This window comes from Delphinapterus leucas, chromosome 10, assembly GCF_059928025.1.
Source record: "Delphinapterus leucas isolate spDelLeu-1000000601 "Yukka" chromosome 10, BTC_Dleu_Yukka2, whole genome shotgun sequence".
Classification (NCBI taxonomy): domain Eukaryota; kingdom Metazoa; phylum Chordata; class Mammalia; order Artiodactyla; family Monodontidae; genus Delphinapterus; species Delphinapterus leucas.
In genome coordinates this window covers 3,993,207-4,006,407 of record NC_143138.1, presented here as the reverse complement: position 1 = coordinate 4,006,407, position 13,201 = coordinate 3,993,207, and positions in this window count along the sequence as shown.

The following is a 13,201-nucleotide window of genomic DNA, read 5'->3' as shown; positions in this document are numbered from 1 at the left end:
CCAGATGGGCGGCGCGCAGTGGATACGGCGGGAACGGGACTCAGCACACAGCCTGGGGAGCCTGAAATCCGTGCCTCCCCCACGCAGCGGACGCAGGAGCTGAGGGAAGCAATAAGGCCTAATAACCTCCCCTGTCCTCCTAATTGCTTTCTTCTCCTGACGAAGCAGCACACCAGCGGCTCCAGCGGCCCTCAGGGAAATCTCTGCTTGTTATGAGGCCGGTGGGCAACCCTTTCATCACTGTGAAATGCTGCCAGTTTGTGTCAACAAATCCAATTTCAGTCAATCAATAGACAGCCCGCCTCCCCGCTCTGTCCCCACTGCTGGCAGAGCTGAGCCGGGCCACCCCTCCTCCACCCCTGCCCAAGGAGCCCCTGCAGGAAGGAGGCCGCTCCCCCCAGAGCCCAGGATGCTCAGGCAGCCCTGCCACCAACAAGGATGGCCCCACTGCCAGGGGTGCAGCCAAGCACCAGCTTCACGCAGACAGGCCTGGGTACCAGCTCTGGCTCTGCCACTGCTGGCTGTATGGCCTTTGGCGAGTTCTTCACCTCTTTGAATCCTTGTTTCAAAAGCGGGGCTGTCGATGGACACTTAGGTTGCTTCCATGTCCTGGCTATTGTAAATAGAGCTGCAGTGAGCATTGTGGTACATGACTCTTTTTGAATTATGGTTTTCTCAGGGTCTATGCCCAGTAGTGGGATTGCTGGGTCATATGGTAGTTCTATTTGTAGTTTTTTAAGGAACCTCCATACTGTTCTTCATAGTGGCTGTACCAATTTACTTTCCCACCAAGAAGATGTAGTACATATATACAATGGAATATTACTCAGCCATAAAAAGGAACGAAATTGGGTCATTTGCAGAGACGTGGATGGATCTGGAGACTGTCATACAGAGTGAAGTAAGTCAGAAAGAGAGAAACAAATATCATACATTAACGCATATACGTGGAACCTAGAAAAATGGTACAGGTGAACCGGTTTGCAGGGCAGAAACTGAGACACAGATGTAGAGCACAAACGTATGGACACCAAGGGGGGAAAGCGGCGGGTGGTGGTGGTGGTGGTGCTGGGATGAACTGGGAGACTGGGATTGACATGTGTACACTGACGTGCATAAAACTGATAAGCAATAAGGACCTGCTGTGTAAAAACTAAACAAAATTAAATTAAAGAAAATAAAAGCAGACTGATGATACTGGCTGCCCACCGGGCTGTATGGGGGGAACTGAGTGCTACAGTGCACGCGAGGCGCACCAGCCCGGCCTTGGTGACCTGCTACAGTGCACGCGAGGCGCACCAGCCCAGCCTTGGTGACCCGCTACAGTGCACGCGAGGCACACCAGCCCGGCCTTGGTGACCTGCCAACTCTTAAGCCAAATTGGGCAATAAACGGAGCTACTGCCGATTCTACAACCATCATTAGCACCTTCATCACCACCACCATCATTCTGAGGATTGTATGGAAAACAGCTCAGGAAGGAGCCCACGCGGCTCTACCAAGACGAGGAGGAATTCAGAGCTAGTTCGCGAAGGTTCACTCAGCAAAGATGCTCAGGATGTCATCAATGTTTGCAAAAAGAAATAACCAGACATCGATGTCCTCATCAGAGACTGGCATTTGCAGGTAGAGGGGCCTTAAGGAGGCTGCTCTGTTGTATGGCAGACACAGAGGAGGAACCTCGTCCCAAGAGCAGGGCCAGCGGGGCCCAACGGTGCTTCCCTGAGATTTCTGCATTTCCCCTGAGAAGCCGGAAGGAACGAAGGCCTCCCCGCAAGGAGCCCTCTCCCCTGTAGGGGAGACCCCAGCTTCATCAGTCTTTGGGGGCTAGAGGTCCCTGCTGGATAACAATGAGTTAACCCAACTCCCTATTTCATTTCCTGCCAGGTGGGGTGACTGTCGCACCTGCTAGATTGGGGGTGATGCACCATTGCCTCAGCACGTGAATTCCCCAAACGAGAAGCCTTCAGAACGGGATGCAGCAATGGGAACCAACTACTCAAGCAGCTCAGGGCTTTCCACGAGGTCCAGGAGCCTGTCGTTTCTAACTAAGCAAGGAGGCCGACGTTCCTCCAGCGGGAAGTGGTTAGAACAAGTACCTTGGACTGCATTTTGTTGCTGCTGCTGCCACCTTTGTGTTTAACTGGGGAGGAAAAGAGAGTAATTAGAGGTGAGGTTTTCAGACACAGAATGCCCTGATAGTGACGGACTTTCCACTCCAAGGCAGGCATGGTGAGAGGCCCTTCCACATTTATTATTTCATTTTATGTGTCACAATTACTCTGCAGGGCAGGTATATTGACCTCCTTTGTTAAACGAGGATGGTGAGGCCCAGATGTCGCCAGAGAGCTCGCGGACCTGGCACAGAGCAGGTGCTCGGTAATGAGAGAGACAGAGGCTTGCCTGGGTCACAGTCAGCAGGAGACATTCAAATGCAGGTTCTAAAGGTCCAGGCCACTACCTGATCCCACTTTGCTCTCTCCCTACTTGCTTGTTCCAGGCGGGATACTGGGAGGCCTTCATCAGGAATGGGTGTTGGCTCCTGGGAAAAAGTTCCAGATGGGGAAAAAAAGCTTTTTCTAGGGAAATCTGCCTTTAGAAGCATAGCCAGACTTCTCCGTGCAACCCAAGGGCAGGCCCCTTTGAACACTAAGGTAGTCCGGATATTAGGTGGGAGAGAGCCAAAGATTCTGAATAAAAGAAAGAAAGACCCCGAGCCAATAAAACGTGAGTTATGCTTGCTATGAAACTGGGCTTTTCTCATGTGGCAGGGGGGTCTTCAAAGTGCCTGATTCTTTTCTGAAATTTACATTATATTGACAATTTTAAAAAAAAGAAAGAAAAACCACAGAGCCATGCATGTTGGGGAAATTTTGAGACATGCATGTACGGTGGGAAAGTTCGCTGCTCCTAGAAATTTAATTGCTGGATAGAAACAGACATAGAAATCTGGGTTTCCAACCAGACTGCCCCTTGAGCTCCGAAATGGCACATGAAACTGCCCCCGCAAGCCCTCCGTGACGTCCCACAGGCATATAGAGCTCAGCATGCCTGACACCTGAGGAACTGCTGCCCCGCTCCCACCCCTACCCACCGTGAAGGAGAAAGTGGCCTGCATGCTCTGCTTTGGTTGGTGGCATCATTGTCCACCCAGCCTCTCAACCTGGACACGTGGAATTCCTCCTAGACCTCCTCCTCCCCAGTTTAGCAGGTCGGTCCACTACTATGTTGTCCTCTTACCCTTGACACTGTCCCTTGGCATCTCTCTGTTCTTCTGTGCCAGCTTCTAAACCGACCTCCCTGACTGCAGGCTCGCCCTCCTCTACCTGTCAGTGGATCCAGAGAGATCTCTCCAAAGCCCAAATTTGACCATGACACTCCCCTACTTACCACCGTCCATCACCCCCCAGCACCGAAGAATCCGGAGCCCAGGCTCCTTGCACGGTATGAGAACTTGCCTGACCCCCAGAGGTGAACAAATCGTGCCTACCTCCAAAGTCCCCACAGTCATGGTAAAGAAGCACCGTCGCAGGGGCTTCCCTGGTGGCGCAGTGGTTGAGAGCCCGCCTGCTGATGCAGGGGACACAGGTTCGTGCCCCGGTGCGGGAAGATCCCACATGCCGCGGAGCGGCTGGGCCCGTGAGCCATGGCCGTTGAGCCTGCACATCCGGAGCCTGTGCTCTGCAATGGGAGATGCCACAACAGTGAGAGGCCCATGTACCGCAAAAAAAATAAATAAATAAAAACGAAGCACCATCGTGAGGGTTCATTTTATTGCCAACTTGGCTAGGTCAGGTGTGTTCATTTGCTTGGGCTGCCATAAAAAATACCACAGATTGGCCGACTTAAAAAACAGAAGTGTATTTCCTCCCAGTTCTGGAGGCTGGAAGTACAAGATCAAGGTGACAGCAGGGTTGGTTTCTCCTGAGGCCTCTCTCCTTGGAGAGCAGACAGCCGCCTTCTCGCTGTGTCCTCACATGCTCATCCCTCTGTACACCCACACCCCTGCTGTCCCTCTGTGTGTCCTAATCTCCTCTTCTGTTAAGGACATCTGTCAGACCAGATCAGGATGCACCCTAGCAGGCTCATTTTAACTTAATCACCTCTTTAAAGAGCTTATCATCAAATGCAGTCATATTCCAAAGTAGGGGGGCCTAAGACGTCAACATAAGGATTTGGAGGGGACATAATTCAGCCCGTAACAGCCATAGTAAACACTTTGGGGTCAAACACCAGCTTAGATGTTGCTGTGAAAGTATTTCTTAGATGCAAATAAGATTTAAATCAGTAGACTTTGAGTAGAGCATATTATCCTCCATTATGTGGGGGGCCTCGTCCAATCACTTGAAGGCCTTAAGAGAAAAGACTGAGTGAGGTCCTCTGAAGAGGAGGGAATTCTGCCTGCAGACTGGCTTTGGACTCAAGCTGCAGCATCAGCTCTTCCCTGGGTCTGCAGATTTCAGATTTTTCAGCCTCCACAATCATGTGAGCCCATTCTTTAAAATAAACCTCTCTTTATTGATATACACATACCTTATTAGTTCTGTTTCTCTGGAGAGCCCTGGTTAATACAATCATATACCTCCCCTGCAAATACCTGATAACACATAAAAATGTATGTCCAGAGGTAGGCAGTCCAGGGCTGATATGCTGTTTCCCAAATCATCAGGGACCAGGCTTCTTCTATCTCACTATTCCCCAATCCTAGTGTGCTCCCTCATGGTCCAAGATGGCTGCTTGAGCTCCAGATATCATATCTCCATTCCAGCCATCAAGAGAGTGGAAGGTATATTAGAGGGCACACCTCCTCCCTTTAGGAACATTTTCCTGAAGCTGAACATGAACTTCCCATTGGCCAGAACTCAGTCACAGCTAGTTTAAGGGAACTGGGAATGTAGTCTTTATGCCAGAATATGTGTGCCCAGCTAAAATCAGGTTTTATATAATGGTAGAAAGGAGGAATGGGTGTTGCATTGCACCACAATACAACATTTGCAACAAGTACCAAATGATGGGTACCAACAACGAATGAGTTACTGAGAGATTAAGAGGAGATTAATGTCAGCGGGGGCAGGCAGAGGGGATTCCTTAGTGGAAAGGGGACCTGGGCTAACTTTGAAGGAAGGGTTAATCTGCTCAAAGAGGAAAACATCCCAGCACCCTTGCCCCGGGTTGGGCATAAACACCACTGTGACAGGAGTATGACACTGCGGGTCTCAGCCCAGGATCCGGTGATGTGAGACCAAGGCTGGAAGGCAGGGGTGCCCCACCACAGGCTTGCAGGATGGACAGGCTGACAGGCTAAGGGGGCCCACAGCCAAGGGCATCTCGACTTTTCCAGCACCCCGAGTCCTCACGGAAGCCTCTTAAGGCTGGGGATGAGGGGAGGGGCTGGGGAGTTGCAGCCATCTCCTCAGGGCCAGCCAGCCAATGGGCGGCCTCGCTGATGCTGTAATGCTCCAGCTTGGCATTTCATTGGCCAGCTCTGTCTGGGCTCAAACTATTTCTTCATTTTTTTAGAAATTGCAAGTGGGCACAGACAAAACACAGAGGAGAGGGGCTGATGGCCTGAGCCCAGATGGGTGGACGGAGTGTAGTGTTGTCTGTGAGGACAGAAGCCCAGGCCCCGGGGAGGCCGGGCTCTCCCCCGAGGCACCCGCTTCACTTCTGGGTCAGCGGAGGGGCTTCTCCCCTAGTATTTAGCTTTTGGTTTTACAGTTTTATAATTCACATTTCTTACTGTAGCGTCACTCAGAGCTTTTAATACACCAAAGGGTGCTGTGAAGTTTCAACAGGGATATGCCTGTAAGTCAGCAGCCTTTCCCACACTTGGATGGTCTCAGAACCTTTTATTCCCAGAGCACAGCAGGGACCCAGTGTTCCACAGACACACTCTAGAAAATGCTCCTACCAGGATGGGTCACTCTGGAAATCCAGCTTGTCAGGCACGCTCCAGGGCCCCCTCACACCCACCTCGAGGTCTTGCCAGACTCTGGTTAGTTGAGGGCTGCGACATAACGGAACCAGCAGCTGCCCTGGTCACCCGTGGTCCCAGCTAGAGGGGGAAAAAGGAGGGGGAGGAGAGAAGTTTGGGGCTGGGGGAGCCATGCTTTGTCTCCCACCCTCCCCTTTGCACCCAGATTTGGATCCCAGGTGTCCATGATCCCAGCCAGCCAGCAATGACAGAGGCCCTTCTCAGCACCAGCATCCTTGGGTGCTGGAGACAGGTTCTCCCCTCAAGGAGACAGAGACTAAGCAGGTCACTGCACTACAGCTTGCTGGGTATCGGAGTAGAAGTCATACCAGGTACAGTGGTGGAAGAAGGAAGCAATAACTGTGCCTTGGAGGCGATAGGGGGAGGGGTATGGCACCAGGGGGGCAGGCAGCAGGAGAAGATCAGGACACAAGTCAGCCCTTAAGCTTGTCAGATGAACCCACACACAGTCCAGGGGCCTCCACAGTGCTCTCGTGCCAGGGAAGCAGGTCTGGAATCTGAGAATCAGGCTCGTGGGACAAGGACCAGCCTCGCCGGTGCCCTGGGAGTTAATAACGCCCAGTGCCCGGGCAGAGGCTCAGCGAGCCTGGTCTGCCCCCTTCCCGGCCAAACCCACTCCTGGCCTCCAGACTGCAGCTTCCGCCTGATGACATGCAGGGAGCTTCGGTCAGGCGATGACCACAGGGTCAGAGGCCACAAGCCCCTCAGCGCCCAGCTGGGTTAAGCGCGTTGCATGGTGGGGGGTGGCAGGGGCATGGGAGTTGCTGGCGTGGTGGATGTCCCTGCAGCTGTGGTCGTGGCTGAAGCAGTCCGAAAAGGCGGGATACAGACGGAGCAGCGACGGGGGAAGGGAGAGAGAGGAGGAAACGGAGCGAGGGCAGCTGGTGCAGGGCCAGCGCCCTGGGAGCGGGACGTTTTCATTTCTGTCCCCAGCTGCTGCTCTTCCGGCCTGCGTGACCTGGGGCGGTCATCTCTGCTCAGGACCAGCTCGCTTACCTTTCAGAGGAGGTGGGGAGAGTAGCTGTGATCCTCAAGCCCCTCCTTCTCAAGGGCCATAACATTCTCTTTTCTGGACGGTCCCTCACCAACTGCAGCCACTGTGACCAGGTGTGGGCAGGCGGGTGCAGATGGCACAGCAGCGCTGGTAGGGAGTCCAAAGTGGTGCAGCACACAGCCCGCCCTCCCTCCATCTCTCCACCTCCTACCTGCTGAGCCCCCCAGGACCCCGAGACTAATGGAAGAGTCTCCTCCAATGCCCATAACGGTCCTGCAGCCGCTTCCGCAGGCCCCGCCTCTCTGCTGGCAGCAGGCTGTGAGTTCAGAGGGAAAATGAGCTCCCTGCTCTCGGGAGATGAAGCCAGGGTTCCGAGTCAGCCTAGGACAGCGGCTGGGCTGCAGTCCTCCAGGCGCGGGGCCCGTACAGAGGAAACCTGGCTCATCCCTCCGCCCCACGAATCTAAAGAGAAGAACCAAAGATCATCCTTTGTTCCTCACTTGATATGGTGCCTTTCCTGTCACTGTTTTCAAGCTACATTTAGCTAAGAATCCTTTATTTAAATGCATCTTATGTAGAAGTGTAAACAACACATTATTCAATAATTATTTCTTGAAATAAACATGTATTAAGCGCAGTGTTGAGAACTGCATACCCACTGATGCTCCAAACAGACTTGCTCTCTGCCTTCATAGAGATCGGTTTAGTGAGTGAGGCTGACCACAGACAAACAAATATTTAATGAACCCACGTGATCAATGCAGTGAAAGGAAAGAATGCAGGGAGGCCCTTAGGTTGAGCCGCGAAGGGAGGGCTTTCCTGGGAGGGGGCGCTCCTGCCTCTAGCCAGGACCTGGCAGCGTGAGAGCTGGCGCACGGCAAGGTAGAGCCCTCGGTGGCCAACAGCACCCTGGAGGACAGGCAGCCCCCGTGTGCAGGTGGGACAGTGAGACCCCCCCCCGCCTGGTGGCAGGTGCCGACCTTCCCCACGTTGCAGGCTGAGGCAACAGCTCCCGTTCATGTCCCCAGTGGCCTGCCAAACACCAAGCTGTAGTTCACTGAGCTGCAGCAAATGCAGGGATTTTCACACAATCTGTACACGTTAATCACCTGAAGATGACCAACCCCATAAAACCCCATAAAAGAGCGTCAACAAATCCAACAAAAGGAAGAACTTATAACCGAGGAAACTGAGCTAGTGTCATCAGAACAGAAAATTTCCAATCCACGTATTTAGCGCCTTTAGAGAGATCGGGAAGGTATCTCTGTGTCAAATGAAAAAAGATGGTTATGATCAAGATCTGGCAATTATGAAAAGAACCAATGAGAGCTTTTAGAGACGAAACATATAATTATTCACAAAGCATTCTGACTATAGTGTAGAGAATGAATGAAGGAGGCAATATGTATATAACCCAGGTAAGGGACGATTGTGGCTTTAGCTGGGGTGGAGACAGAGGAGAGAGACAGGAGTAGATGGATTCAAAATGTATTTTATTGCAGAGCTGCAGGACTTTCTAACTTGCCAAGGGTTTGGATGTGAGGGTGAAGGAAAGGGCGCACACAGGGAGGATGACCGGAATAAACATGGAAACGTTCTGGGCAAAGGATGCTCAGAGACTGTAATCCACTGCCCCACCACAAAAGCCTCTTCACCTGCTGCGTGTGTCCAAACGAGGGTGCCGTGGCTACTGCACCATCCCCCAAATGCACCTTCTGAGGCTTTCTCTTCTCTGTGTCCTTGACCCAGAGGGCTTGAGTCCATGTGTGGCCATCATGTTTGCCCACCCTGGTGCTCTCAGGGATGGTCCTAGCTGTTGAGGGAGAGAAACGTGACAGTTGCGGGTTGGGAGCCCTTGAAAGCAGGTTCTGAGATGGAGTTTTTTGTACAGAATGTTGATTAAGGAGCCAAACGCCTGGGTAAGGGAAGGGAAGGAAGGAGAAACAGGCAGAGAAAGAAACGGAGCCAATCCCAGTGACGGTCTTGGTCAGCCCCATGGGAGGAGGGGGGCCCGATGGTTCTTCAGAGTTGTTCCCAGTTGGGCTGTGATGCCCAGATCGTCGTGGCCGCACATCCTTCAGGCATTAGATTTGGGCAGCCTCCCCACGGCTGGACAGCAAGTCCTGACTGAGGGGGTCTGGGCGGCACTTTGCAATGTTCAGTGCAGTGATTAAAGCCACAGAAGCCCCTCAAGTGATGCGAGGTGCAGCCTTGTACGTACCTGCTCTGAGATCATCACTGAGCAGATCTCCACATTTGGGGGCAATCAAAAGCTCCTAAGCGAGGGCAGGCCTAATCAGAGCCAAGGAGACTGTACGTTGGGGCAGAAGAGAAAGGAAGGGCTTCGTACATGGTCAGAGCTGAAACACCTCTGCTGTGGCAGACGGTGTGATCTGAGCGCGGATCTCGGGAAATTCATCTTCTGCCACCTGGAGTCTACCTGTTCACAGCGTAATATCCTGCTGAGAAGCACAGTCTAACTCAATTGCTAGAGACCCTCTGCTGGTTCAAATTCCTTTTTCAGAGGACCCGGCTACCTGCGGGCTGAGCCCCAGCTCTTGGAACGCTTTGAAGCCCCAAGTGTGGGCCGATGAGCTGCTATGAACTTCTCTGAGTCCCCACGGGGCTCAGGGGTTCTATTTCACACCAAAGTCTGTGTCTGTGATATCTTGATTTGTGAATGTGAAAACTGTGGTGGGAGGTAATGTACCCGAAGACCCCTCTCAGCTACTCAACAGGGCCTGAGATTTTTGAAATTCTGATTGTCCAATGTATCTGCTATTTCAAGTGGTTCCCCGGAAGCTGACTCTGAGATGAGGACTCGTGTGAAGGTGATTTATTGGGCAGGAGAGCGAGGAAGCAGGAAATGGAGGAGGAAGCTGGGCAAAGGTGCAGACAGCAAGGCCCCTGGCTGGCAGGTGACCGGCTCATCCACACGGAAGGTCAGGACCGTGAGCCCTCCACGCGCCTGTCGGGAGTGAAGGGCTGGCTCAGGGGGAGGAGCCTTCCAGACATCTCCTGCTCTCCTTGAGCATGCTGGGGACCTCAGGGAAGTCTGTTTTTAACCCTCTTCTGGGCTCATCGTCATGTGGAGCTTAGTGTGAATGCTCGATGCTTTCCCACTTGGAGGCGTTGATGGGGCAGAGAGGAGAAGAGGGAAACTCTGCGTCCCTTGGGTGGGATATGGGGTGGGGAGAGAAGACACAGAATGGGGAGACCCCACCCATCAGAAGCCGAGCTTTGGGCACTCCACAACTTTGCTAAGGGCTTCCCCCGCTGCTCACAAACAGTCTGGTCCCCAGCGCCCTCACTGTGACAAAGTTGTCTCCTCATTATACACTGCTATGCTCATTTGTCTCTTCTGGTTCCAATGACTACCTGCGGCTGCAAAGAAGAAATGAGGTGATCAAAGGGGCAAACCCTGAATCCCCAAGGCTGCGCCCTCAACTCCAAGCCGAGGAAGCAGGAACCTCTCGTTTAGCGTGGACACCTCGCAGGTGCCTTCTGTTCTGCCAACCACCCGTTTCCTTATAAATAGAACCTGATCTTGTTCATCTTCATCCAAGTCCTTTGCGGAAATCTAGGCATCACCTTAACCAGGGCTGAGAGTTCATGGCCTGGGCCGAATGTGATGGACTCCTGTCCCCTGACAAACGGTTGCTTTAGGCTTGGGTGTGGGTGCAACTTTAGCCCGTGCACCCAAGCAGGAAATTCGCTGATAAAACTTTGGGGCTTGGAGTCTGTGTCTTGTTCTTAAAACCACAGCAGTCTTCTTGGGTCCATTAGGAGAGCAGTCAATGAGGATAAGCCAAAACATTTTGGATGGCAAAGTAGAAAGATGGAAATAACCTGCGTGGCTGAGACATTGGTGAGCTGGCGAATTAAGCAACCCTGAAGCTGCTGCCCGTCTGCACTCATTACGTGAGATAATAAACCACTTAGTTGCTCCGATCGTGGTGAGTTAGGGTTTCTATTCCTTGCAACCAACCTCATCTCCATGGACTCAGCTGAGATTTTGTCATACGCTCCACCCAGAAGAGCACCTATGAGCTTCTAGCTCCCTCAGCCTCTGACTCGGCTGGCTTTGGGGATAGATTCTAGCTTACACGCCGCACCCTGACCTATAATGAACTCCTCCCCTTTTCTCTTACTCTCCACTCGTCTTAGCCCCCGCCTGTTAGAGGGAGTCTCCGCTGAATTACAGCACAACACATCCTCAAGTTCCTGTTTCTTACCCATCAGCCCGTTCCTGCGGCTGCAAGCAGGAGAAAGATGTTGAGAAGCATGAGTCCTGACAATGCTTTGTAAAGGGACGGGGAATGTTTTCTTGGGTTTTATAGGTGAGTAACAGGAAGGAGAAGAAAATAAGCTCATTTTTTTCTAACATTGATTAATTCACAGAAGGTCACATTTTACATCATTTTAATTAACTTTCAATGAGTTCATGTTCAAAATGGGAAAAAGGGTTTATTAAAATAAGTCATGAGGACCCTAGGTATGACAGCATGGGGTATTTAATTTAAATAGGATAGAAAATTGGAAATCTTTTCCTTCTGCTCTGATGCATGGCGGGGTTTTGTGAGTACCTAACTTTTCACAAATAGATCCCCTTTACAGATGACGGGAAGAAATAGATGTAAAGGCATTGGCTACCCCAGGGAGCCTTTCCCCAGACTTCTCACCCCTGTTGGTCCCCCTCCTCAGCCACTGGTTAGGACCCCTTCCCTGTTAACACTCGGCAAGCCTCTGTCTCACCACCACTCACAACAATTAAACATTAATTGTCTAATTTTTTATTTCCCCCACAATATTGTGAGACTTTTGAGGGTAAAACTTTCTGTTATTTATTTCTTTGTCTTCTAGCAGGATACCTGGTGTATAGTAGGTGCTCAGTTTAAGTTCTGAATGAATGAAATCCAAGGACTTTTTCCTGGGCTTCATTTCAATTCAGTAAGGGACAAATATTTCTATATTGCACTGTGTAAAGTGAAAATGAAAAGGGAAAGTCCATTCATAATAGTATCCAAAGGCTGCAGGATCTGCTGTACATGCAGGGTGGCTGGTGGGACACAGCTGGTGGCCATTCTCTGAAATGTAGACTTGGGATGAGTGCGGGTCCTTGTCCTTCACACCTAGGAATATAGTAGCAGAGTCTTAAAGCTTCCCAGTGGCACATCTGTGCTAACCTGGGGGGCTACCAGAGATATTTTTGCCCAAATTAAGCAAAAGTATTTTTCTTGGCTGAGCTGACACTGATTCTCCAGATACCTGCCCATCTAACTCATAAGCTCTCCACCACTCATATTCATTTCTTGACAATCCTGTCAGGTGAAATCTCATCCCACGGGGTCTCGTTGAGCATGTCAATGTGCCCAGTTACATAACAAGTCCCGTGGCAGGACTACACACCCTCCTCCGTTGGCCCACTGTCCACCAACTCACTGTCCTTTTCATTCCAACCCCTATGGGATGACCATGCCCATCCACCTTGGCAAACTAGCATGAAATGAACTGGAGGCAAAAGCAACTGTCTTCTTATGTCTCAAGAGAAGCCTTTGTAGATGGGAAAGTTTGAGGCTGAATTTCCCCAGGCTTAGATTTATCTCCCTGTTGAAATTTGTAAGTACTTGTGTGACTTACTTCTGAGAAAACCCAATATTCAGATTCCTAAAAGTAGAGTCAAACACTATTCATACCACAAAAGGATTCTCCCGTTTTCAAAAGAATTGTCTTCGTAGCAATCCTACAAATCAGTAAGAATAGAACAGACGACCCAACAGAAAAATGAACAAAATGTTTGATCAAGCATTTCCTTTAAAAGTTTCTCTAAGTGGCTGGTAACATAGAAAACTATGCTCAATTTCATTAGCCATCATGCAAATACAAATTAAAACCATAATCTAATACCCACAGACACCCACCAGCATGGCTAAAATGAAAAACACAGAGAATAGTTAAGTGTTTGTCAACAGAGATATGGAAAAACTGGAACTCCCATTCACTGCTAGTGAGAGGGGGAATTGGTACAACTACTACAGATATCAGTTTGACGATATTTATAAAACTGCATATAGGCATAACCTCTGACCCAAAGATTCCACCCAACAGAAATGCACTGACACACATGCGTTAGGATGTGCCGATCAGCACTATTTGTTGTAGAATACATCTACAACAAATTGGTAAATTGTAAATTGGTCATTATACAAATG